Source organism: Dasypus novemcinctus, chromosome 16 (genome assembly GCF_030445035.2).
Source record: "Dasypus novemcinctus isolate mDasNov1 chromosome 16, mDasNov1.1.hap2, whole genome shotgun sequence".
Classification (NCBI taxonomy): Eukaryota; Metazoa; Chordata; class Mammalia; order Cingulata; family Dasypodidae; genus Dasypus; species Dasypus novemcinctus.
Window position 1 is genome coordinate 7,467,805 of NC_080688.1, and position 27,944 is coordinate 7,495,748.

General features: G+C 36.0%; 1 pseudogene; it reads right to left on the reverse strand.

Annotated features, from left to right (window-relative positions):
- LOC105746606 (olfactory receptor 2T1-like) overlaps positions 1 to 21,671 on the reverse strand; it is a 34,323-nt pseudogene extending 12,652 nt beyond the window's left edge.
- Between the last annotated feature and the right edge of the window lie 6,273 nt (positions 21,672 to 27,944).

Here is a 27,944-nt window from a genome sequence, read left to right on the forward strand (position 1 = left end):
TTAGTCATTCAATTATATAACCAGGTATGTGTGTTTATTCATATGCCTAAAAGCTAATGTATAATCAAAGCAAATGTTTATTGGACTTACCCGGCCAGCTAACAGGGAAGTCAAGGTCAAAAAACACACCAGGGAGCCAAGAGTGCATACAACTGCAGGCAGGATAATTGCATCCATCATCCATATGGAATCCGTCCCCTCTCAATATAGAGGTGGAATGGACATAATCATCCCAGGGTCGACAGGATGGAGGAATAGAGTATGGAATAGAGTGGACTTACTGATAATCTACTATGCAACTATTGTGATTAGTAACGGAAGAAAATGCAGCCTTGATGTGGAGAAAGTGGCCACAGTAGCTGCTGAGGGTAGGGAGAGGGAAGAAGAGATATGATGTGTGGGCATTTTCAGGACTTGGAGTTGTCCTGGATTGGTAATGCAGGGACAGTTGCTGGATATTGTATGTCCTGCCATGGCCTGCTGGGTGGACTGGGGGAAAGTGTAAACTATAATGTAAACCATTATCAATGTGGTGCAGCCGTGCTCCAAAATGTATTCACCAAATGCAATGAATGCCTCATGATGATGAAAAAGGTTATTGATATGGGATGAGTGGGGTGAGGGGGTACGGGGGCATATGGGGACCTCATATTTTTAATGTAATATTTTTAAAAAATAAAGAGAGAAAACAAAGCAAATGTTAACTGACAACTTGGGTATTTAAGCAAGAGTGAAACTGCAGCATGGGCAATTAGGTTTGAGTCACTTGAGAACAATCTTGGCTACTGCCTGCAAATATAATAACTCTAAGATCTGCCAACACTCATGTTAAGGTTTTTTCCTCTGGCTATCCCCAAATTCCCTGCTTTGGTGCCTAATAAACTGGTGAGTCGTCAGGACAAAAATAAATTTAAAAAAATTGTCCCCAGAAAATGCTTCCAAGGAGGATTGTGAAGGGGAATGTGCATACCAGAGCATCCCTGACTCACGACACTGCTCAGAATTTTCCCAAGGACTCAGCGATTACCCAGGGTGTAGACCCTTTCCAGTCACCTATGGAATTGGCTCAAGAGTTTAAGACAGAGAAATATTCCTTCCCTTGGCAGTTGAATTCATTCTTTCATTTATTACTTTTTTTTCCCCTCTACCTAACCATGAGTTAGCATTTAGTTTGTTTTGCTGGTTTTCTTTGACTTTGGTTAACTATAGATTTACCTTCACTAAAATAGCAAAGTTTTGGTTATAATTCAGAGAGTTTCCTGGGTTTGAGTCCTACACCCTCACTCCCTTAAATGGGAAACTTGCTATTTTGCTTTGGGTAACTGCAATTTAGCATTTGGATTACCTTCACTAATGTGAAGGTAAAATCCTTGGGTTTTAATCTCAATTGTAGAAGGGGGTCAGATTATGCTGTGGTCCCTTGAGAAAACCACACCCCATTGCAAGTAGAAGACAACCCAATAGTGTAGTGAAGGTTTGGTGGTAGTTGGAGAGGTTTTATAAATTTGAGTACCACTTCCTCACTCCCTTAGAGGGGAAACACAAAGTCTTCTGTGCCTTTCTTTTAGCTATTTTGTCTCTCTCTCTCTCTCTAGTTCTTTCTGCCCCATGAGGAATAAGTACTCACTGCTAGAATGCATACTGAAAATTGGTCTACATTTAGGGGACCTGGGTTACAGAAGCATAAATTATTTTTTTGGTAATAAAACTCAACCTAGGTAAAGATTATATAACAAAATTAATTAGCCAAAATATAAGTCTTTGAATTTCAACACTACATTGCTATTAAACTTGTTTTGTAAACAGCAAGAAAATTAGGGGAAAAAACCATATATTCAAATATTTAAGTTTTAGGAAAAAACTAAAATGTTATAAATTAATGCTGTGTAAGTCCTATTCAGCCTCAGTCAAAAACCTTAAAATCAGTAAAATATAAAAAATATAAAGTGATGGAAAACTTGAAAATAATCATACCACAGAAATTAAAATTATGCCAAATCAGTAACCTTTGTGTTTCTGTTGTTGTATCTTAACTCTTCTGTGTTTGTCTGTTTATTCAGCACATACTTTCATGCCCCCAAATAGAAATATTAAATTAAGAACAATTTTTTTAAAAGAAAAGATAATAGCACAAACTCAAGCCATAATTTGGGGTGCACCCTAATTTAACATGTAAATTAGAGGTAACTAGCACCAATAATAACTTTGGGTGGGGTGTTTGGCAAAAACAATATTCTAAGCAAATATCCCTTTGTTTTAATCTCAATTGTGGAAGGGGGACAAATTATGATGTAGTCCCTTGAGAAAATAATGGCATACAAAATACCACACCCCATTGCAAGTAGAAGACAACACAATAGTGTCCTGTCACTGTAAAAACTACCATCCCTATCCAGAAGTAAATCATAAATACTAGAAAAAAGACATGGACAATAAACTGTTTTGTGTTGACCTCTGTGGAGGAGAGATCTGTGGAAAACATCTGAAACACTGGTCAGTGATGACCAATAACTGTATATCACATTTCTCTCTACTCTTCTAACATCCTGTTCTGTTAAGGAATAAGCAGAAATTCAGAATACTAAAAGAGAGCTTTACATAGTTAAATGAAATAGGTCAATTAGCGTGAAGGAAAAATTAAAGTACATGTACAATACTTCACTAAAACAATACATATTTAAGTTATAATAGTACATAGGAATAGCTACATCTTAGCAGCTAATAAAATGTGTGGTTTGTAAGCAACAAATAGGACTCAAACTCTCCTCGAAATTCACAAGCCACCAGAGAGTTAATAAGAAAGTAATGTTAGATGTATAAACAAAATCACCAAACTGGGGCACACACCAAAACCTGTTCTTTCACAAGGCTGGAAAGTCACATTCAACAGCTAACCAGAATCCCAATTGGAAGAACACCTAAGTAGGGCATACTTGCAATGGGCTTTCACAAGGTAATATACAACACCAGCCCTGGGTAAAATACACCAGGTCCTGGGTAAAATAGAACACCAGCACCTGGGTAAAATACAATACCAAGTCCTGGGTAAAATACAACACCAGGCAGAGCATCCTCTCTAGAATGAGAATTTCAGCAGTTTTGGGGCTCCCCTTTTACAGGATTCTGAATCTTAGAACTCTTGCTAATCTTGCAATATGTGCATGCAAAAGTTTCGGCATAGCTATCTGTGTGTCTGAAGGCATGTCCTTCAAACACACCTTCCCACTGACAAGACCTTAGTTAACATTCCTTGGTGCCTATGGGAAGAAGACTGTAGGCACTTTCACATTCTTTACTGTTGGTTCACAATTCTTAACCCATTACTACTTACATTTATATATATATATATATATATATATATATACCTGCTATATATATATATATATATACCTGCTAATATATATATATATATATATATATATATTAGCAGGTATATATATATACCTGCTAATCAAGAATGTTAAGGCAGATACCCTCACAAATATCAGAAACTGTGGGAATAAAACCCAAAAAGTAGCAGAATAACTCCATAGGAAAAAGCTGATATCACAGCAATCAGACAATTTGGCAACAGTTCCAGGTACCTGTTAATCACCAGCAACTTGTATATATCAACCACGTGTGTCTGTGATGCTCACTCCAATAACTACAAAAATTACTTCACCAGATAAAATATATTAGCCAAGTGCTGACTCCAAATGCATGATGGAAAGTGGATTACATCAGTCACCTACACAAGGTATGCCATCACTGCCACAAACACTGTCACAGAACTCTTGTAACAAACAAGCTGCTATTCACTACCAAAAAAAATAATAAGTGCCCTATACAGAATACCAACCCCAATTAAAATTAACCAAAAATCTCCATTTATAAATCACCCAATACAGTATTGAGGTATAAATCAAAATTTTGTATAACCTTCCATCTGCCTCATAACCCCACTAGTGCAGGTTATATAAAAATGATTAATAACTTAAAAAAAAAAACAAATAAAAAGCAATAAAAAATCTTTACAATAAACTAAAAAAAACTGTCTCCAATATTAACCTTTTTTATTGAACACCTAAAATTACAGCCCCTGTTCCATTTTAAAAGTGCCAAAAGCAAGTCCAATGCAAACTTAAGGGCAGGGGGAAGAAAGAAGAGATGTTTATGTGGGGACATTTTCAGGACTTGGTGTTGTCCTAAATGATATTGCAGGGGAAGACGCTGGACATTGTATATCCTGCCATAACCCATTGAATGCACTGGGGGAGAGTGTAAACTACAATGTAAGCTATTATCCATGTGGTGCAGCAGTGCTCCAAAATGTATTCACCAAATGCATTGAATGTGCCACAATGATGAAAGAGGTTGTTGGTGTGGGAGGAGTGGGGGGTGGAGTGGGGGTTATGTGGGAACTTCTTATATTTTTAATGTAACATTTTTTGTGATCTATGCATCTTTAAATAAAGACAATTAAAATAAATTTAAAAATAAAAATTAAAAAAACCAATATCATTACAGTCACAAAGGGGAAATAATAATAATATGCCATTGCCTATACCTGAAACCATATAAATTGGGAAAATGATGTCACTTAGCAATGGAGCTGGCCTATGCATTCTCACTGGTAGGAAACTTAAACCCATGGGAAATAAGTATTGCCCAAAATATTTCTATGAAAGCACACAAAAAAATTAAATATCTTTTAGTGTTTACAAACACCTTCTGAGAATGAAAAATTTTCCCTACTGCATAAAACAGCATTCCAGAGTAACTATGTTCCTCCTCCAGAAAGTCATTCTGAGATTTTTAGACTGCCCCAGAGAACTCAATCATATAATAAATCTACTTTTATTTCAACCAATGTCTCAGATTAGGTAGAAATTATATGCAGCCTAAAAACCTATGTCATTTGGAAAGGTGGAAAAAATAAACTATACATAAAAAAAACTCCTTAAATAAAATTTGTCAAAAAACACAGTTAAAATAAACAACTCTCAACCTAACTCTCTTTTGGGTTAGATGGTGTCTAGATCATTACTTGAGTGAAATCCTTTCAAACATATATGGAAGGTCCTTTCTAAGCAACCCAAGGGAAAAATTCAATTCCCCAATATCCTTAGAGGGAGCCTTACATAAATAAGCAGCAGTTAAGAAAATTCCTCAACAACATGTATACATATACAAATATGTACCTAAAATATCCAACTAACCAACCTCTTCACACCTCAGTCAAGGATGAAGTTCTTTTAAAAATTAAAAAAAAATAAAAACACTCTTAAAATCAACTAACTTTAAATGGGAGGGACCTTACCCAATATTTTAACCTTTCTTTCTTCTCTTAAGTTATAGAGAATCAAGTCCCGGGTCCATCGTAGCAAAACAAAAATGTACTTATCAATTCCAGCAGATAAAGGATTTGCAAAATCAGAAGCCATACCTACACATAAAGCAAAATATGAAGGATAGCCATTTGGGAACCTACATTTCCTATTTTTAAAAAAGAATACAAAACTCCACTAAGTACTAATTCAGTTCTTCCTCTTACAAAACCTACCAATAACTAGTTCTGGGGAAAAACACTAATCATCCTTCACAACTGTTTTGCAAATCACACAAAACCTCTAAACTAAAAACAATTATTGTAAATTTACAAAATCAATATCAAGTGATGTCTAGAAAAGCTGAATTGTAGTACACTTCAATTAATCTACACCTAAAAACCAGTAGCCAGAAAAGCCTACTTAAGCAAAATTCAAAAAAATTTTGTAAAAGCAGACCCCAGAATATGTAACACCCCAAATAATAAAAAAGCCAAATAATCCCTTTGTTTGCTTTTTTAAAACTCACAACATTCATCAGTTCTACAGCCACATCCTTATATTTAGCTGCCAATCTCTCCAAAGATGTGAGAGCATTAAAAAACTAAACAAACAAACATACAAACAAAAAACGAAAACCAATAACTTCATATCATAGGGCAATATGTTCTCCTTCTGAAACCTGTCCAGTCTCACTAAGTGGCTGTTGCCCATCATTATCTTAACTCTTTTGACAATTGCACCCATACTCATATCATACATACATTTTATTCAAAAGCAATTGCAAAATTTGACAATCTAAATTTCCTCCTCAAAGCACTCTCTTACAATAGTTTCCCAGGTAATCAACACCCACAGTGTCAGCAAGGGAAAACTAAAAATAAATCTAAACTGTCCCTTTCCCCTGTGAAAATATATTGCCAAAAGCTAGAAGTAGGGAATTGATGGATATATGATGACCAAATACCTGAAAGTAATTTTTTCTCTCCCTGTTGCTAGGATACAATGGGATGAATTTTATGTAAATTAGAAAGTAATGAAATGTAATCCTCTCTTGGTACCAAATTCCACTTGTGTTCGTCAAGAACATCTTGTTGAAGCAATGATGTATGAAAACCAGCTTCAACTGGTTGGCTGGACCTGCAAAGAAGAATCCCCTTGCTGTCCTCATTTCAAATTGCTTAATTAACTTAGTAAAATTCCCACCCAGAGTTGGAGTTAGCCACCCCTTTATGATCATGCAGTCTATGTGCAAAAATGATTTCCTGAACATATTACTAATACAATTGTATAACCAACTTTACCTGTTTGAAATAGTTCATGAATTCCAAAACTCAATATTGGATAATGTTTGTAAACTTGTATGTTCCTGGGCATGATTAAATTATTATTGGGGCTTTGATTGTGCCACTTCATTAGGGTGTTGAGTCCCTGCCCCTTGGGGGGTAGGGACTCTCAGATAAAAGACATGATAAAGGATAGAGTTGGAGTAATGATGCTGGAGTCTTGAACTGGAGCCCTGGGAAGTAAACACACAGAAGAGTTGGTCATGAGGAAAGACAGAAGGTCTCAGGAAAAGAAACAATTTGTTGACCTAATCATCTATATCTGGCCTTGTAGAGATAACAGAGCAGCTAAGATCAGAGTGATGCAAGCCCCAGGAAGAGAGAAACCTAGAAAGCCTGAACCTTATAAACATCAGTATGCCATTTTGCTCCAAATTTTGGAAATAGATTTTGGTGGGGGAAGTAACTTATACTTTATAGCCTGGTAAATGTAAGCTTCAACCCCCAAATAAACATCCTTTATGAAAACCAACAGATTTCTGGATTTTTGCATTAGCACCCCATTGGCTGCCTAATACACCAGCTATGTGTTTTCAACCCTATGCATAAAATTTAATGCATAATCAAAGCAAATGCTAAGGGTTAACTTGGGTGTCTAAGCAAAAGTGAAACTGCAACATGGGGAGCCAGGTCTGAGTTACTTTAGACTGACCTTGGCTACTTTCTGCAGACCTAGTAAATATAAATTTTGCCTAACTCTTGTGTTAACTTTTTTCCTCAGTTTTCCCAAAGGCCCAGCTTTGTGGTCTAATAATAATGCCCCCCAATCTATGATTTTATCTGTTTCTTTTCTCTATTTTTAATCCCCTCCCTCCTTTTTAACTTTTTTGCATGCTGTGTGCTCTCTGTCCAATTTGCTGTATGTTTTTCTGTGTCTGTATTTATTTATCCCCCCACCCCCACCCTTGCAGCTTGCTTACTGTCTGCTGTCTGTGTTCATTTCTTGCTGGTTCTTCTGTGTTCTTGCTTGTCTCCCTTCTTTTGTTGTATCACCTTTGCTGAGTCAGCTCTCTGCAGTGTCTGCTGGCTGAATGCTGCTCCAGGGTGCTTGCAGCCTAGTGGTGCTCCAAAATCTGCAGGTGAGCCTGCCTTCACAAGGAGCCCCAGGACACAAACCAAGGGCCGCCCATAAGGTAGACAGGAGCTCATCTGGTTGAGCCACACTTGCTTCCCTTCTCTCCTTTTTAATTTACCTGTCTAGCTAAGTGCTTGTTTATTTTGTTGATCTACTCAAAGAACTAAGGTCATTCTTTCAATCTCTGCTAATGCTGTGCTGATGTGCGCAAGGAGTGCCATGCCATGTTCACATAGGGGATCCCCAGAGAAAGGAGTGTGCCTCATAAGGAGAGCAGCCCAGTGCGAAAGAAAGTGCAGCCTTCCCAAGAATGGCGCTGCACACATGGAGAGCTGACACAAGATGATGTAACAAAAAGAAACACAAATTCCTGGTGCCACTGATAAGGATACAAACGGTCACAGAAGAACACACAGTGAATGGACACAGAGAGCTGACAATGGGGGGGGGGAGAGGAGAGAAATAAATAAAAAATAAATCTTAAAACAATAATGGTGTAATTAATTGTCCTAATATTAATGTAGAGGACTCTACACCTCAATTCAATTTTTTAAAGACTTATTTTATTTCTTCTCTTCCCATTTCCTCACTATCTGCATTTGCCATTTGTTCATTGTGTGCTCATCTTCCTTTTTAGGAGGAACCAGGAATCAAGCCTAGGACCTCCCATTTGGGAGAGAGGTGCCTAATTGCTTAAGCAATCTCCACCACCTGCTTTGTTGTGTCTCTCACTGTGTTTTTCTTCTTGCGTCTCTTGTTGCATCATCTTGTTGCATAAACTTACTGTGCCAGCCTGTCATGTCAGTTTGGTCATTTTCAGCAGTAGGAATTGTGACCTCCCATGTGGTAAGCAGGAGCACATTGGCTTAAACCACATCCACTTTCCACTTCAGTTTTGTTTTTTGAGGTACCAGGGCCAGATATTAAACACAACACCTCACATGTGGGAAGATGATGTTCAGTCAATGAGGCACATCAGCTCCTCTGTGTTGCTTATTTTTATTTGATAACTTGTAGTTGGTTTTCTTGTTTGTTTGTTTTTAGGAGGCATTAGGAACTGACTCTCCCATGTGTGAATCAGGTGCTCAACCACTTGAGCCACGTATGCTCCCCTCCCTTCAGTTTTGACATTTATTCCCATGTATTTTGGGGGACTTTGGTAAGTTGCTTAATATTAATGATACTTTCTTTTTGGTGGCTTACCACTTTTATTAATATAGGGTCATTTGTTCCTTATAGCAGGTTTAGACTTATATTCTATTTTGTCTAATATTAGTATAGCTATCCTAATTCTTCTTTATTATTTCCATGGAATATAATTTTCCATTCTTTCAATTTCAAACCATTTATGTCATTGGGTCAAAAGTGTATGTTTTGAAAAAGTATATAGTTGGATTCTTCTTTTTACTTAAATCCATCTGCCAATCTGTGCCATCTGACTGGAGAGTTACTCCATTAACTCTCTGTGTTATTACTGTACAGGCATTACTTATTTAGGTTATTTTTCTTTAGTTTTTTAATGTCACATTTTTCCTCTATTTTACGTTATTACAATAATCTTTTAGTAAATTTGATATCTTGTGATGTATCAGACCATTTATTTTCTCATTTGTTTTTCTGCATGTTTTTGAAGTACTTTATTTGTGATTACCCTAAGGTATTTTCTTAGCTTCAATTTTGTACACTGTTCCCATAAACCACTGTTTCTTATATTTTTGTCCTATTTTACTGCTTTATATTTTTATATCTCTTATCAAATAATATGCTTTTTTGTTTGATTTTACTCAGATTCTTATTTCTATTAAAATGTAGAGTTATATATTGAAGACAGAGGGCTACAGTATTTTGCATTTCCCTTTGTGTTTACCTGTATGGACTCTGATCGTTAGGTTCATGTGACAAATTTGCCAGTAAATGGTGGCAATTTGTTTGGTCAAATTGTTACCTGCTTGTTACTGGGAGGGCATTTCATGGGCTTACATGAACAGCAAGGTGATTGCATCTATGATTGATTATATCTACAATGAACTGAGGAGATTGCCTTCAAAATGAGAACTATCTCATCCAAACAGATTGTGGACTTTAAAAGGAGAAGTAATGATTTAGCTGTCAGAATAAGGAAATTTCATTTCTAATTCAGTCAGCCAAACTCCTGCTGTGTGTAGTCACAAATAACTGTGGTTGCTTCTATATGGTTCTTTAACTAAATTATTTTCAGTGACTGTACCTCATATATTTCTACATATATCCATTTTGTCAAAATATTTATTTACAGATTTTTGCTATTATATGTACTGTGGTTATGAACATTCTTGTACAAGCCTCCTATTTCACATGTATAAGAGTTTATATTGAGTTTATAAGTATGACTGTAATTATGGTTTCATAGAATAAGAAAAATTACCTGACTATAGAAAAATACCCATTAACTCCAGTTATGGTTGCAACAGTAAAAGTTCCCAAGAAGATTAAACAAAATTTTGTAAATTGACATCTATTATATCATGGAGTTACATTAGGAAAAGCATGCTAATTTTGACAATTTAATGTTTCTGAAATAATTTCATTTTGCATTGTTTCCTCATGTCAGTGATCATTTTGTGTGAAATGATTCACACCAATAAGAAATCTCATATAAGTTTATGAATCTATATAATTCTTGGTATCAGGAAGGGAGAATAAAATATAAATTTAAATTGTAAAGTATGTACAAGACATGAAAACAAATAAAAAAACACTGATTTTAAAATTTTCCACACTGTGGACTCCCCAGTTTATATATGTAGACCAAATCACTTCCCAAAGAATTGCATTTTATATCCAGTTGTTAGTTTTAACTCTCAGCTTGCAATTTTTGCTTCTTCTTGTTTAGAATTTGATGAAATTATATCATATATTTTGAACTCATATTGATGTAGTTAAACATTTAATAATTTCCTCATTTTACTTGTATTCATCTATATATTAAAACATGTTATATTACTAAAGTTTTATGTCTGTATTTAATTAGCTAACATACTTAAAGTAGGCCATTGTATAAAGTTTAAGTTAAGTAGATTGATGTAGAACACAAGAAATAGTTCATGAATCATAAGTTGTATCCTCATATGATGAACACACCTGGTTGTATATTATAGCACATTTACAGCACCTTCCTGTCCTCTCACATTCACTAATTCTCTGCCCCATTGGAAAATTATAATTACTTGTACATGGATGATTGTGTTTGCATGTTTTTAGAAATTATTTATGTGTAATCATATGGTATGTACCATTTCTACCTGGAAGCTTTCTATTAATGGTATTTGTGAAACTCATATCTATGTAGCTGTACTTAGTAATAGTGAATACATTTTCATTGTTGTGTGGGATATCATTATATTATTATGATATATTTCTTTAAGTAAATTACTTTTAAAGGATTTCAAGGTTATGTCCTTTATGGACTTTTGTGAATATTTTGGATTGAATATTCCATTAAAAGTCTTATAGTATACAATTACAAGAATTTATTTTGGGAATATAAATAGCAACAGAATACATGGGTCACAACGTTCAGGCATGTTGGGGTGAAAAACACCTAATAATTTATAAGTCATGGGTAAAGAAGAGTTTTCAATGAAAATTAGAAGGCATAATTAATTAAATAATATGCATATAGGTGTACTAAGCAGGAAGATTATATTCTTAGATGCATCTGTAAGAAAAATAAACAAATTAAAGTGGATGAATTTAAATTGATTAAATCAAGTTATAAGTCAATTTTACATCTACATATTGTGAATGAAGGTACTATAAAATGAAATCGATATTTGATATTTCATTTATCTTAATCGAAATCATTATATTCCTATGAACAATATAAATATTGCAAGATGACCTTCACACAAATATTTTTCAAGAAAATGGAAATGATACATAAGTAATTTGAGGAATGGATTAAAGACTGCCAAAAGTTAAGTTTTCTTCAATTTATTACATTAATCCAATATAATCGCCAATAAATTTCCAAAAATATAAATGTGCATATTTGTGTGTGCATGTATTCACAACCAGGTTATGGCACATGTAAAATGATGCAAAAAATCATTCAAACATAATTTAATAACAAAATAAGTGTATCTACTCTATAATCTTCAAAAAAAAACACTGTAACTGAGTTATATCAGTGCATAAATAGACGAAGACACTGATATTTTTAATATAAAAAATAATTTAGTATGGAAGCAATACATTTTATTTCCAATACCTGTCTGTCATTCTTAGAGAAGACTTCTTTCATCCTATTGTTTCTTCATGGTTCTAGGACAACTGCTGCATCTCCATATTTCTACCAACATCATTTGACAAAAAAGTGAGGGAGATGAAATGCTAATATGCAATGGCATTGAGAAACTCCTTATCAAAACACTTTCTGAGGAAGCCAATACAATACTACCTCTTTATATTTGATTGATCAACTTTAACGGAAATAAATACTTGTAGATTAGTAATTTTACCTAAATATATTGCTATCCCCTTCATAATATTAAGATTTCATTAAGAATGAGGATGTGCCTGCCACACAGTTTTCAGAGACTGGTATACTTGATAGTTTTTCTTGGACAGGTGCCCCATTAGCAATGAAAAATTATATACCAATGGTTCACAAAACAATTCTAATTATGAACACCATGGAGATCATTAATTATATACTAATGATGGAGCCCAAGCCAAAAGTGATTAAATTAATGTCTCTGGTAAAGAGATCTATATTGCAGTTCTGTCCATGCCCAAAAGCACATCCACAAGTCTAGAAAACTATGAGTGCTTTGGCATTTGACAGAAATTGAAGAGAATTGATGGCAATGAGCTTGTCAGAAATTCAAAAGAAAAGAATCTGTATGAATTAATAATGGGAACTGGTTGTTACATTTAGGTAATCTTGGGAAGATCACTTGCATTTTACAGTTCTAAATTATAATATAAAAGAAAAACAATTCAATTTTCTAGCATATATTTTGGGATATTTTTCCACATGCAGTATTTTTATTCTCATAGAAGCTATGATTTATGTTTATTTATTCATATTTTTAAAATGATATATCTTTAGCTGGGGGAAAATATGTGACTTACACATTTCAAACAATGAGAAAGTTGTTCCTGAATTCTTTATACTCTTTTCCAGTTTATTATACTTTCTATGAGATGGAGATAATTTATTGAGAATAACTTTTTATTTAAATAAAGAAAATGATGACTCTTACATACACAGGAATTTACATTATCTTCATCAATATATCAATGATAAAGGGATAGAATACCTCTATTATATGTTCCCTGAAAAATCACTACTTAACATCTTACAAAGTTTTTTTTTTAATGTGGACTAGAACTTTGGTCCAATATGGCATAAATTTTGTGAATATATCATCATGTTTATATACATTCTACTACATGTCAATATTTTGAAGTGTTTGCAGAGTCTAAGATGATCAGTTTTTAAAAATTTCTTTTATTTTTATATGAAAATATTTTTTATATCTGTCACCTTATTTTGGCACTTCAATTAATTCTTTTTTAGATTTTCCATCTCTGATTATATTACTTATCTGTTCTAATATGTTGTTACAAATTCCTTTGACCCTTACCATATAATCATAATTATTTGAAAATACCTTTTTGATATTTACAATCCTTTCATCATATCTCAGTAGCATTCTCATGCTTACATTGTCATTTCAGATTGCTTTTAGAAGGCCTTGTAATATTATGTTGAAAGCTGAGGTAGCTTCTATGAAAGATATATTCAAAATCTTTGACTGTATTCCTGTTAATATGAACACACTTGTAAAATAAATGCTTCTTTGATTATTATAATGTGAACCAGAGTGTGGACTCATTGGTGAATAGGATCTTTGAGGAATTTATTCAGATGTGTACAAATTAATAAGGTTGCAATTAGTCTATATTACTGATTACCCTGAGTCAGAAATTCAGCAGAAACCAAAAGTGTAGGCAAAAAGAAAGTAATCATGTAGAGGATGCATAGCAGTGAGTCAAGGAACACCAAGGATGGTGGGAAGCCATTGCCATTATGCTAAATACCCCAAGAAAAGCATGCCTTTGCGAACACTTTGTTAAAGAATTTCTGACATCTAAAACATTGTGTAAATAAAATCTCATTGTATAAGTAAATAAATTGTGTAGCATTTGTCATGGAAGCTACAGCAACCTAAGAACATTTTTGGTTGGTCTTTGTCTTCTTACTACAGGTCTTTATAAATGGGTGAATAAAAAGCCACGGGCACAGAAAAATGCAACATAGACAGAGAATCCTCAAGAAGTTGATGAACCAGAAATAGGGAAAAACCACAGATAGAGCAGCCTGAGGCTAAAAGCAATGATGCCTGGAGATAAGAGAGAGACTAGCAGATCATGTCATGAGCCAGATCACGCCCACTGAGTTTAGGGAGAAAATGAGTATGGAGGAGAAAGCAGAGACTGGCAGAGCTGCCATTGTACATTTTCATTCGGTAGGAGTCCGGGAGGATAAAAAAAAGCCCAGAAGAGTAGCTATTTGGCTTGCCATGTGGCAGGAATCCTGGATCACCAGCATCTGACCTTGGATGAGAGAACTTCACCTGATGCTTAAATTTGGACATTTTTCCCAGTCTTGAGCTGTAAGCCTATAAGTTCATAAATCCTTTTGTAGAAACCAATTCATTTCTGATTATTGAATTGGGAGCCATTAGCAATCTTAAACAAGCTGTATCAGGGAATTTAACTGGGCTTCCATAAGGTGAGTTCGCAGATAATAGGTTGCCATGCAAGAGTTTGGCTGAACAGCTATTACCCAAGAAGATTACATGAATTACTCAAGATTTTTGACATTCATTTACAAGGAAGTCAGGATTAGAAATATATTAATAAGCATCAGATCCCCATTCTCTGATGCTTATTTGTACAGAATTTCTAATTAGGTTAATTGTACATGCTTGGTAATCATTGGAAGTGATTGTAGCACATTATTGTGATTATAAATTAACAGTGGTGAATTGTGTATGTATGTGTTTGAATGGGTATGTCGATGGTCATGAATGTCACTAGAAGGTAAACTAGAGAATAAAACAAGGGACTATAACACGGTGAACTCTGTTGGGGATGATGACTGTGGGTAATAGAATAAAATAATAATGTTATTTCATGAAATATAATAAATGTATGTCACTATTACAAGGTATTAATAAAAGGGTGGTGTATGGGGAAAATACACCTGATGAAAACTATAAAAAAAAGAAATATATTAATAAAGGGATAATTCATGAATGATCATTTTGTCTGATGGCATGGACTCCTTTAAACCAAACCAACAAGGGATTTGAGAAGCCTTAGAAGAATTATTGCCAGACTGGATTGAAAAGGACAGGGATGGAAAATATGAAATAAAAATAACATCAAGGGCAGAAAAAATGAAGCAGAGTTCTAGGTAAAATGGGTATCTTAGGTCTTAAAGAGATTGTCTTCACACTCTAAAGGACAGAGAGGATGGACCTATGACCAAGTGTTTTAGTTTGCTAAGGAGCTTCTGATGTGAAGTAACAGAATGGGTTGGCTTTTATAAAGAGGATTTTTGGGGTAAAATACTAGTTTCAAGTCTGTGAAGAGTCCAAACAAAGGAACAAAAATAGTTGCTTTCTCACCAAATTCAGCTACTGTTGATTCTAGTGTCCAGGCACATGACAAAGTAAAATGTCTACAAATCACTGCTAAGTTCTCAGTCTTCTCCTTTTAAACTGTTCTGTGTTCCCAGCCTCTTGGGGTTTCATGACTAAGAGAGGCTGTTGCCCTCTCTCACATAGCAGGATCAAACATAGTGACTTCATTTTTGTGAGTCTGTCTCTCTCTGTATATCTGTTTTTATCAGACCCAGCAAGAAGGTAGAGACTCAACATGAATCACACCACAATGACATAGTGAAATCAAAACCAAAAATATGTCCAGTATCTAATCAATTTCTATTAACCAAATTTAATGCAATCAAAAAGTATCATAATCATTGTTGGAGAAAATACAGCACTTACTGGGGCATGGAGATTGAAATGACTATAGACAAAGAAAGATTTATTGAGAAGCTCTCCCAATGGAAGGGTCTGAAGAACAGATTTCAGCCCCCCCACCAGCATGGTGGGGATCTGAAGAGAGACTTCGGCCCACTCTTCAAGGGGGCACTTGAATTTTTACAGAACTTTCCTAGGTGGAGGAATGATAGTTGGTGGGAGGAGGTTGAGGGTCCAAGAGAAGTGCAGGGGCCAATGGGAAGCCTTTAGAGGTGGAACTTTTCCTGATAGTGACTAGAATATAGTGGGTTAGGGAGTTATGGTTTCTTGGAATGCTGCAGGAGCAGATGTTTCTTTGTTCTCTAGGAACTTTATCTACCTCTGATATGTAGGTAGGGAAGGTTTCCATTTTCTTTGTTTTCTTTTAAATGTTACATTCAAAAAATATGAGGTCCCCATATACCCCCACCTCACCCATGCCACACCTCCCACATCAACAAACTCTTCCATCATTGTGGCACAACAACTGCACCTGGTGAATACATTCTGGAGAATCACTGCAGCTCATGGACAGAGGTCCACATTGTAGTCCATGCTCTATCCCAGTCCAGCCAGTGGGCCATGACAGGAAACATAATGTCCAGCATCCATCCCTGCAGCACCACCTAGGACAACTCCAAATCCTGAAAACGCCCCCAACACCATACTCTTCTTCCCTCTCCTGACATTCAGCAGCCACCCTCTCCACATCACTAATACAATTTCTTCCCTTACTAATCACAATATTTCCCCAGCAGAACACCAGTAAGTCCACTCTAATCCATACTCTATTCCTCCATCTTGTGGACCTGGGATGGCTATGTCCAGTCCCCCTCTATACTCCCGTCTCTATGGGGTTTCTTTATTTAACCTGTGGGGAAGCACCATGCTCTTGGACATGTGGGCTTATGGGAGATGGGGTTAGCCTTTCCCCAGTGTATATCAGGAGAAACTGAGCTACAGCTTCTTAATTAGTGCAAACCTCTAACAACCATAGGAATAGATTGATTTAAAATCATCATCTTTTTCTTTTTTTTTTATTTATAAAATAATTTCATACTGCTACTCTCTACCCTTTGAATCCCAAAAAGTCATGTCTTTCCATATGCAAAATACATTTAAAGCAAAATACTTCAAAAACTTAAATCATTTCCTTATTAGTGCTAAGTACAAAATCATATCAATCTCAGTTACAGGATTAGTTTGTCTTGGGCCAGAAATCTCCTCTGTAGACCTGTGAAATTTACAGAACAAATTACTTGTTTCCAATGTACAGAAGATAAACATTTGCATTATCATAGGAAGATCTGGAGAGGGAAACAAGCATTCCATGTGTCAAACATTTCTGAAAACCTGCAGGGTATACTCCAATTTTAAGTCTGAGAGTCATCCCTAGAAGAATGCATTCTTCTCCTCAGGGATACTTGGGGACCCACCATTTCCACTGGATTGCACAATGGCCATATTTTTATTCCAACCTCTTCAAGCATCTGGGTAGCAACTAAGCTCCAGACCTCACCCTCCAAGAACATTGTGCTAATGGACTAACTTTCCTCAATCTCCAGTCTCAACCACCTTAGTAGAGTGAGGTGGTAACAACATTCTCCCTAAACTTTGGCATGCAGGCCCAAATCCCTCAAAAGACTAGGATGGTGACTTGACTCTCCATAATCTACTGGGAGAAGGTCCAATCCTCTGAAAGCATTGGGATCACTATCTAACTATCCTCAACCTATGGGGAATAGCCTAATGCCTTCAGAGTAGTAGGGTAGTGACCTAACTCTCCCCAACCACTGGGAATTGTAATCGACATTCTCAACATGGGGATGCCAAAATCTTCCCAAACAATAGTATGGAAAAGCCACCCTCTTCAAATTGCTAGGGGCAAATTCACCCTTTCAATATAAATGAGTTTGGTTCCTCTATTTTCTCAAGGTTATGTCTTACTTCCAGATCTCACCTTCCATGATTTTCTTCTTGAAATCATTTTAACTCAATCTCTCATCTCCCTGTCCATTTTTGCCCAGGATGGTAGTGGTTTCATTCATGCAGATATTGCAAGCAGCTCATTTGTTTTGCATAATGTTCACCGGGTGTCCAAACCATCAGAAAGTTAGACTTTCCACAAGTCCTTCCTGAATAACTGAATTTTCCATCCTGATTTACAATTTCCAAGTGTATTAAAGTCTTCACATGACTCAATATCCTTTAGGGGCTGGTTTTCTGAAAATTTGGAATTTGCCAAAATCAGTCTGTTTGCTTTGTGCCAAGCAGTTAGGTATCATTTTTTCTCTTTCTTCACTTATTTTGTGATAGACTGCAAGGAGAAGCCAGACCACAATTTCCACATTTACTTTGGAAATCTCCTCAGCTAAATGTCTAAGCTCATTCATTTTCAAGTTCTGCCTTTGTTCTAACATCAGGAATCAATTTTGCCAAATTCACTACAACTTTAAAATAAGGATCACCTTTATCCAGTTTCCAATAAGTTTTTCATCATTTACTCCTAAGATCTAACTGGAAATAGCTTTAGAGACCATATTCCTTCCAAAAGTCTCCTCAAAGCAATCTAGTCCTCTTTATCAGGTATCTCACAATTACTCCCCAAATATCTCTTACCTGTTTATAAAGATGTTACAGATTTTTTTTGGTAATTGTGGCAGCACAACAGTATTCACCTAGTACAAATTTCTCTTTTAGTATGCCAAGTGGCTTCTGATGTAAACTACCAGATATGCATTGGCTTTTATAAAGGGATTTATTTCAGGTAAAAACTTACAGCTCCAAGATTGCAATAAGTCAAAACCAAGGAACAATGCTAGCTGCTTTCTTACCACAGTCAGCTACTGTTGATTCTGTTGTCCAAGTTCATGACAAAACAAGATGCCCATCAAACCTCTGCTGAGGTCTCATTCTGCAAACCCAGGCTGACCATCTCCTCTTAAAGTGTTACAAAAGCATAGTCTCTTGGGAGCTTCCTGCCTAAGTGATCCTCTAGTCCTCTCTCAGAAACCAAAATAAAAAATGCTGTCTTCCTTTTTATGTGTATGTCTATCTTTTGTTATGTGTCTCCAGCTTTGTCAAACCCAGCAAGAGGGTGGAGTCTCAAGATTCTTTAAGTCCCACTGGTGTATCAATCAAAAACTCAAAAAAAGACCCTATCAACTAATCCAATAAAAATCATAATCCAAATTTTATGCAATCAAAGGGTATCACACAGGCAGGAATAGATTAGTTTGAAAATACACTGTTTATCTTTTGAGGATTAATAATATAATTTCAAACTGCCACATCGCTTATGCAGAAACTCTGTCTACCACCTTGATTCTTATGAAGGGAGAGTTAAGCCCTGTCTTTCAGGGGGAACAGGTGTATTACCCATGCACTTGGAAAGGTTGAGGCTGTCATTTCTTCAGGCCTAATGAAAAAAAACACGTATTCACAGATATCATGCATACCTTAGAATCTAATGGAGTTTGCACTACTGAGTTTCAGAACTGTTTGGATCCAATGTCTCTTTTTTGCCTTCCATTTATTTCCATGTGTTATGGGAATGCCTATCTTATGCCTGTCCCACCATTGTATTTTTGTGTCAACTAGATTACTTAATAAGTTTAACACGTTCACTGAGGGAGAGAAATTTTGCTCCAGGAAAGGTCAAAACTGAATCCTTACATATATCAGCATTTTTCTTGTTCCAACCCATGACAAACAACTTTGGGGAGAATCAACTTATGCTTTATGGCATGGTAACTGCAACTTTCACCATTTATAAAAGCTAATAGATTTCTGGTATTTTGGATCAGCACCTGTTTGGCTGTCTAAAAGAGAATTTGGTACTAGAGATTGGGAAACTGCTTTTGGACTTACCAAAATAATGGAATGGTTTTACACATGAGTAAGAGGTACTTTTTGAGGAATTTTGAGATGTTTGATAGGAAAGGTCTGGAGTGCTTGAAGAGACTATTTATGATGTTTTAGAAGTAAATGATGAAACTATTCCTGAAAACTGGAGGAAATGTGATACTTGCTTTAAAGTCACAGAATACTTAGGAAAATTAACTCTGATATTTTATGGGAGGTAGAATTAGAAAATGGTGAGCCTTGGCATTTAGGCGAAAAAATTTTTGAAAGTAAACATGGAGAATGTGGTTTTGCTTCTCCTTGTAGCTTATAGTAAAAGGCTAGTGAGAGAGATAAGCTGAGAACTAAACCATTGGGCACAAAGAGAATAAAAACTGATTCCGCGACTTCCAAGTCTCTGGATATCAAACCCTCAGATAATACTGCCCCATTTGAAACCTTAGCTAAACTTGGAACTTGTAAATCAGGATTGAAAATACAGTTATCTAGGAAAGACTTGTGGAAAGTTTTACTGTCTGATGACTTGGACCCATGCTTTCTGCATGCTAAGCCAACAAACATTTGAGAGAGCTGTATGAACAAAATTGCTGTAAGGCTGGAATGAAAGAGTCCTGGAAGGGAGAGACTGTAGGGGAATCAGCTTGAAGAGGAAAACCATGGACTTTGAAATATGGTATTAAGACATCTGCTCAGGCCAAGAGAGGAACTCTGCCCATGTCTTCAGAGAGGGTGAGTTTGCCCAAGCATTTGAAGAGAGCAGATGTTCCTGCCCACTGTTCATGGACAGTTTTGCCACCCCAGGGTACAGAGAGTGTGGAGCATATTCCCCAATGTTTAGGGCAGTTAAGGTCTCCAACCCTTAGAACTGAAAGTGGTGGGATTCTCTCCTATGGATTTGGGAAGTCTAGGTTGTCAACTTTTTGCTCTGAGAAGGTTGGGCCTGTATGCCAAAGGTTAGGGAAGATGTTGGCTTCACTTCACTGTACTAGGGGGTTTAAGACTTTAACTCAAAGATTGTGTAAAGTGTGGCAATCACGTCAGTGCTCTTGGAGAGTAAGGTCTTGAGCTCAGTTGCCATCCAGATGACTGAAGGTGGTGGAACCAAGAAAATGACCACTGGACAAGACTGTGGAAAGAGTGGGTCCTCATGAGATCCCAGGGAGAAAATTACCCTCATCTTAAAAGAATGTCTTTCAGACTTTGTAATCGAATGGAGTATGCCTTGAACATTTACTGAAATGTTGAGAATCCATTTTCTGCTTATGGTAATGAAAATGTTTATCCTATCCCATCCATTTTCTGCTTATGGTAATGAAAATGTTTATCCTATATCTGTCCATTTGTTTTTAGGAAGCAGATAAATGTATTTGTAAGTTTCAGAGACCTACAACAAGATGGGACTTTGCCTCAAGATAAATTATTTATTTAAATTAATTGTGACATGATTATTTATTATTGTACTGACTTAAAGTTTTTCTTGAATATTGTAATGTCTTTTTGGAATTTAGAGGGTGAAGTGTAGAAGTTTGATATTTTTTATGAATTCCAAAAATGGATATTGGATTACGTTTTTGATCTGGTCTCTTCCTCTCGACTTTTAGATTGGATTGGATTCACAGGTTTCAATTTTACTTGATTAACTAAAGATTAAGGATTTGCTTGGGCCTCATCAGTGGCACATTATGGCCCCACCCCATTGGTGGCTGGGGACTCACATAAAAAATGACATGGCAGAGGAGAAGGTTAAAGATTTAATCCTGGACTCAGGGAAGTAAGCACACAGAGAAGCAGATACTTGAGGAAAGAGAAGTCTCCATTAGACACAGCAGAGACCCTGGAAAAAAAGATGAACTATTTAATTGAGAGCTTACAGCTGGCTCTTCCAGGTTTCATTGCTTTCAGATTCTGGTTTCCAAGGCTTTTTCTCCTCTCTCTCTGAATTACGTTCTCTAATAAAGTATTTATTCTCTAATAAAGTATTGAGACCCAACATGGGCATGCTGCAATTAAAATAATTTTACCAAAATGGTCCTATTTTTATATTTGTAATAAGTATGGCATCATCTTTAAAACCAGTGTGTCCTTTGAAGTATTTTAAAACTTGTAACTTCATTGTGAAAAACATCACTCATAGACCAAGATAAGAACTGACTCACTGATATTTTTATTAATATAGAACCCTGGACATACTGCTCCTTTTAGGAATAAAGTTTATTTATTTATTTTCTTATTACTAAAGAATTTCAGTTATCATATCAGTGTAATATTCATTGAAATAGTGACTCTCTTTGTTCATTGCAAAAATTTGATATGCTGATAGCCAATTTAATTAATGATTATAAATGAACTTGAAAGAAATATCCTGTTTATTTTGGGGGATTAATTCCAGAAGCTTTTCTAGAACCCCATCAAAGTACTGCTAAGATACTTCCTTTAATTATGAAGAATTTAAAAGTATTTATTCAGATTAGAAACAGTTAAGTTTATAGAAAGTATATAAATTCAAAGATAGCTATTTTCTATCAGATTTAAATCTCTAAAGAATTAGCAAGTAGATTTTTATTTGTGTGCACTTTAGAAACATTCAGCAGATTATTGTATCATTCTTAGTTTTTCCTTGACATTTTTTAAACTTCTGAGTGAACTTGATACTGTGATCTCTTGATTATCTGTCTAACTACAAACTTTTATTTTATTTCTTATGTTTTATCACTACTCAGCTAGTTTTTTTCTTTACAGTTTTTTCCACCAAGAAACAGTTTGTGACCCCTCTTGTCATCTCTCTTTCACAAATTGAGGAAGTAGCAATGTAAAAGTGTCCCAGGTCATATTTATTTTGAATTCACCTTACGAGCTCTCTCCCTTTTTCATTCTCTAGGATCACAAGAAAATCTAGTTGCCTTTTTTAAATTTTCATTGTATTTTTTGAAGATTCATAGGTCACAAAATACGTTACATTAAAAAAGTAAGAGGTTCCCACATATGCCACACCCCACACCACCCACTCTTTCCACATCAACAACATTCGTCATCATTGCAGCACATCCATTGCATTTGGTGAATACTTCTTGGGCCATTGCTGCACCACAAGGATTATGTTCACATTGTAGTTTACACTCTTCTCCAGCACATTTGGTGGGCCATGGCAGGATAGGGGGGTGAAGATTGTCAACCACCACAGCAGGGAAACAAGAGTGCCTACAACTCCAAGCAGGAGAATCATATTCATCAAACATGTGGGATCTAAGGCTCCTCTTGATATAGAGGTGAAGTGGACATCACCATTCCAGGGTACAGGGGATGGAGGAATAAAATATTGATTAGAGTGTACTTACTCATATTCTACTATAGAAATATTGTGATTAATGATGGAAGAAACTGTAGCAGTGATGTCAAGAAAGTTACTGAGGGCAGAGAGAGGGAAGAGAGTTGATGTGGGGGCATTTTTGGGACTTGGAGTTGTCCTAAGTGATATTGCAGGGACAGATGCTGGACATTATATATTCTTTTTACTTTTTAATTTTTTAGTCTATTAATATCACTTTTAACTCAAATATTTCAAATTTTTATTACATGCATAAGTGTAATAAACCCTTATATTACATAGGTTTTGGGAATCAAAACCTACATGATATACAGTATTTTTAGGTAGTAATTATTTATCTAGCTTGGATTTCTGGTTACCCATAACTGTATTCTTTTTAAGAATATTATACCCATATATGATAGCATGTCTGGTAATTTATTATGTAAGGAATGATATATGTCTGAATATATATATATGACAATGAGACCTTTTTTTATATTTTGACCTATTTTTTCTAGGATATACATAAACAGATAAATATAAGTAGTAAAATCTAACCTTAAGTTAATATTTGAACTTTTCTCCATTAATGTAAAAGATTTTTATAAGTAAATATAGAGTCTTAATATTTTAAACAGGGTGTCATTATCACATGCCCAGCAGGCAACAAAAGTGGGAAGCTGGTAGAGACTGTGGTAGAATAAAGCAAGCAAGCTCTTCCTGAAGGCACTCCAATTCAAAATCTTAAATAGTCTTCTGCCTGCCAAAAAGATATACATATTTTTTTTTTCAGAGTGCTGTCTGTTTTCAGCTCTTTGAATATCTTTGGGATCTAAAAGTTATTAAATAATGAAATTGGAAAATAATAATTGATTTGGCTCTATTTTGAAATAAAATTATTTTAAATTAAAATAAACATTATGAAGTAATATAAACAAGTTATCATGAAACCTAGTTTTTTAGAATATTCTAAATTAGTATATTGGTAGCTATTATTTTTAAATAACATAATGGGAAGAATTTTCCCTATTATACATTTATTTTTATTTTTAAATGACCAATATAGTTGTGAAGAAAAGGTTAGTATTGTTGGCTTCCCTTATCTTATCTGAGGGTTGATTTTCTGGAAGCTTAGAATATTTGGAACAATCAGTAACTGCTTTCTTTGTGCTTAAGTTTTCACTTCTCAGCTTATTCCTTTCCTCTCACATTTACTATCAGGAGTAGAAATAAGCCAGGTCATTATTCACTACTGGCAAGAGTTAGAATCAACCCAAATGCCCATCAATAGATGAATGGATAAGCAAAATATGGTATATACATATTGGAATATGTATATATTAGAATACATAATGGACTATTACTCAGCTGTAAGAAGGAATACAGTACAAATACTGGATAATATGGATGAATTGTGAGGACCTTATGTTGAATGAAACAAGCCAGGTATGGAAGAACAAATACTACATGACCTCTCTGAAATGAATTAAGCAAATTGAGGTGATTCAGAGAGCTAGAGTCTGGAAAATAGGCTTACAAGAAATAGAAAGGGAGAAAAAGGTTATAAGCCAATGCCCACAGAGGTGAAATCTATGATAAGTTTGAAGTGAGTATTTGTGCAGTGAAGGGATATCGCAGAAGTGTAGGGATACTATTGGGCTGAGTGGTGCAAGTTTGAAAGGCTTGGGGGAGAGTATGGGTCAGAGAGTCTATGGAATTTGGATAAGGTTGGGAGAGTGAGTAGGTAAATACTGGGGATTGGCAGGTACCAGGTTGAAAATACAATGTTGAGAAAACTCTTTTGGCAATATGACAAGGAAGGGTTACTGGTTAAGGATGTTGGATAGGGGCATTTGACACAGGGCTCATAAAGGGCAGGCTCCTAGGAGTGTGAGTGTCCATCTTGTCATAGTGTGTTATACCAATGGGTAGGAAGCCATATAATGAGTGGGAAAGTGTTGTACTCCCATCCTGGGGAGGCCCAATATGTTCTCAAACAAAGGTGAGGTTGTCTCTTGAAAGCATGGGTGGTTACTAATAGGGGAGGACTCACTAGTGTGTCAAGCCCTTAGCCTTGTTGCAAGTATCTATGAATCTTTTCCTTCAAGGAGTGAAGCCTGGTTGTTTCTGTGGGCCCCAAGGGGAGAAGGAAGGAGGAATAGAATAGAGGGAAGAAGGGGTAGTTAGGGGGCAATGGAAGTGTTCAGCATGATCTTGCAATGATAGATACAGGCCATGTTAAATTTCACCAAAAATTTTTAAAAATGTATGATCTAAAATGTCAACCATAATTTAAACTACTGACCATGCTAGCAGCTATGTTTCAATATTTGTTTATCGGTTGTATCAAATGAACCATCTGCATGTAAAAAGATCATTAATAGGGAAGAGGAAAAGTGGGAGGATGTTGTGTTTGTTGGAGACCTCAATATTCTGTATGTGACCTAAAACTAGAATACATAATGGAAAAAAGTAAGACACTAAGGAAGAAATGGAAGAAATTGCAACTGTACATACAGGGCAACAGATATTACAGTGATGAAAGACAAAACATCAAAAATTGTTTTTAATATTTTTCATTTTTAATACCTCAATATATTTTTTAAGTTTTATTTATTTATTTCTCTCCCTTCCCCCCAAGTTGTCTGCTCTCTGTGTCCATTCACTCTGTGCTCTTCTGTGACCGCGTCTATCCTGATCAGCAGCACCAGGAATCTGTGTTTCTTTTTGTTGTGTCATCTTGTATCAGCTCTGTGTGTGTGGCACCATTCTTGGGCAGGCTGCACGTTCTTTCATGCTGGGCAGCTCTCCTTATGGGGTGTACTTCTTGCGTGTGGGGGTCCCCTATGAGGGGGACACCCCTGCATGACACAGCACTCCTTGTGTGCATCAGCACTGCATGTGGGCCAGCTCCACATGGATTAAGGAGGCCCGGGGTTTGAACTGCAGATCTCCCATATGGTAGGTGGATGCACTATCCATTAGGTCAAGTTTGCTTCCCTCCAATGTATTTTTTCACTTTTAGTTTTAGTTTTCCTAAATTATTATGTATTGTATTTCCTAGGTTTAAACCTATCATGACCATCTCATTTTCCTATTAACTAAATATGGCAATATATTGTTTTCACTTTTGAAGAAGTTTTGGATCTCAGAAGGGTTGCAACTATGGCAAGAGAAAAGCATTGGTGTGGGGTGTCAGAGATGGGAGATATATGAGAGAAAGTTCACCTGGGCATGCATATAATGTATTTAAATAAGTTCATGGGGCATTGCCACAGTAGGTACAAAAGAATACTGAATTCCCATTCTAGGGAGCTCTTCCATGTTCTTAAATGGAACAGCAACAATTCACCGAATATGGGACAATGACCAGTAAAGAAGGATGGTCCATTAATGGGCCTTTGATATTGATGAATATGTTTATGAGCCTTTTGTTTTTGAAATTGCAACTTAGCCTAGTTTTGTAGGGTATCTAAGAGTTACCTCCTGAGATCTTCCATGTTGCTTAAATGTGGCAACTCTCTCAAAAAAGCCTCCAAATGTAAATGCATTACCTTTCCCCCAGTGTGTGATGTGACTCCCAGGGATGAGACTCCCTGGCTCTGAGGAACTACTATCAAGCACCAGATTGTGATGCAACTGGAAAAACACCTTGAATAAAAGGGGGAAATGGTAAAGACAAATGTGCTTATATGGCCTAGAGACTTCAAAATGTGTTGGCAAGTCATCAGGGAGGTAACATTTATGCATGTCTCAGCAAGATCTCATAGACAGCCAAAGTAGATACTACTCCAAATAGTAGGGCTCCTTAGGGAGACACCCAGGTCTTATAGTCATGGCAGATAAGCTCTGGAGTTGGTGCCTTTCCAGTGGGCTCTATTTTGGAGTTTGTGCTCCCAAATGTGACTAAGTTGGACACAAATGGGACTTATCGACATAATTGTCTTTTGCTCCATTTGTTGAACCCATAGTTGGTACTGAAATTGATAAGTTTATGTCCAAGAGACTTGAATCTCTGTTCAGTCCATGTTCCAGCTGGGCCCTGAGCCTCAGCAGAGTTGCGATGCCTAACCTTCAGTTCATTGTCCCACCCAGGGCAACTAACAAGGAGGTACGATGGACAACAACTACACCAAAAACATGAGAGAATCTTCAACTGAAAGGAAGAGTCCCATCCATCAGCCATAAGAGATTGAAGCCTCCTCTCAATTAGAGTGGGAGTGGGCATCACTATCCCAGAAGCCACAGGATTGGGGAATAAATTATGGAATAGATTGAAATTATTGATATTCTATTATAGATTTGTTGTGATTCTAGCAATGGAAGATATTATATCAATGTTGTGGAGACAGTGGCCTCTGGGGATGCTGGAGGCAGGAAGAGAGAGAAAGAGGTGTACTATGGGGGCATTTTCAGTACTTGGAATTGCTCTGAATGACATTTCAAAGACAGACACAGGATATTATATATTTCCTGTTATTATATGTCCTATTTAATGAAGTGGGAGAGAGTGGAAACTACAATATACACTATAATCCATGCAGTGTTTCAATGCTTCAAAATGTATTCATCAGTTGCAATGAATGGGAATTTGTAAGAACTTCTGAGGTAGAACCTGTGCATTTCAGATATTTTTCCCCATCCTACTCTTAGTATACTGAATGACAGTTGATTAGCTGTTTATGAATGAATGAGCCTAGAAGTGGTGGAATTGAGTAAACACTATTTCATTATATGGGAATAGTGTAAAATGAAGATTTAAACTTTTTCTGGAGAGTAGACTTTGATTGGAGAGAAGGGTTTAAGTGTATTTAACAATGGATTTCTATTTCATTTCTGTTTGTGATATAAACAGTAGTGTTGGAGACCCCAACAATATCATCTGCTATCCAACTGTCAGTAAAAATCTCTTTCACATTCAATTACAGAAACTAAAAAATAATTACCATGTACGATCTTCTACAA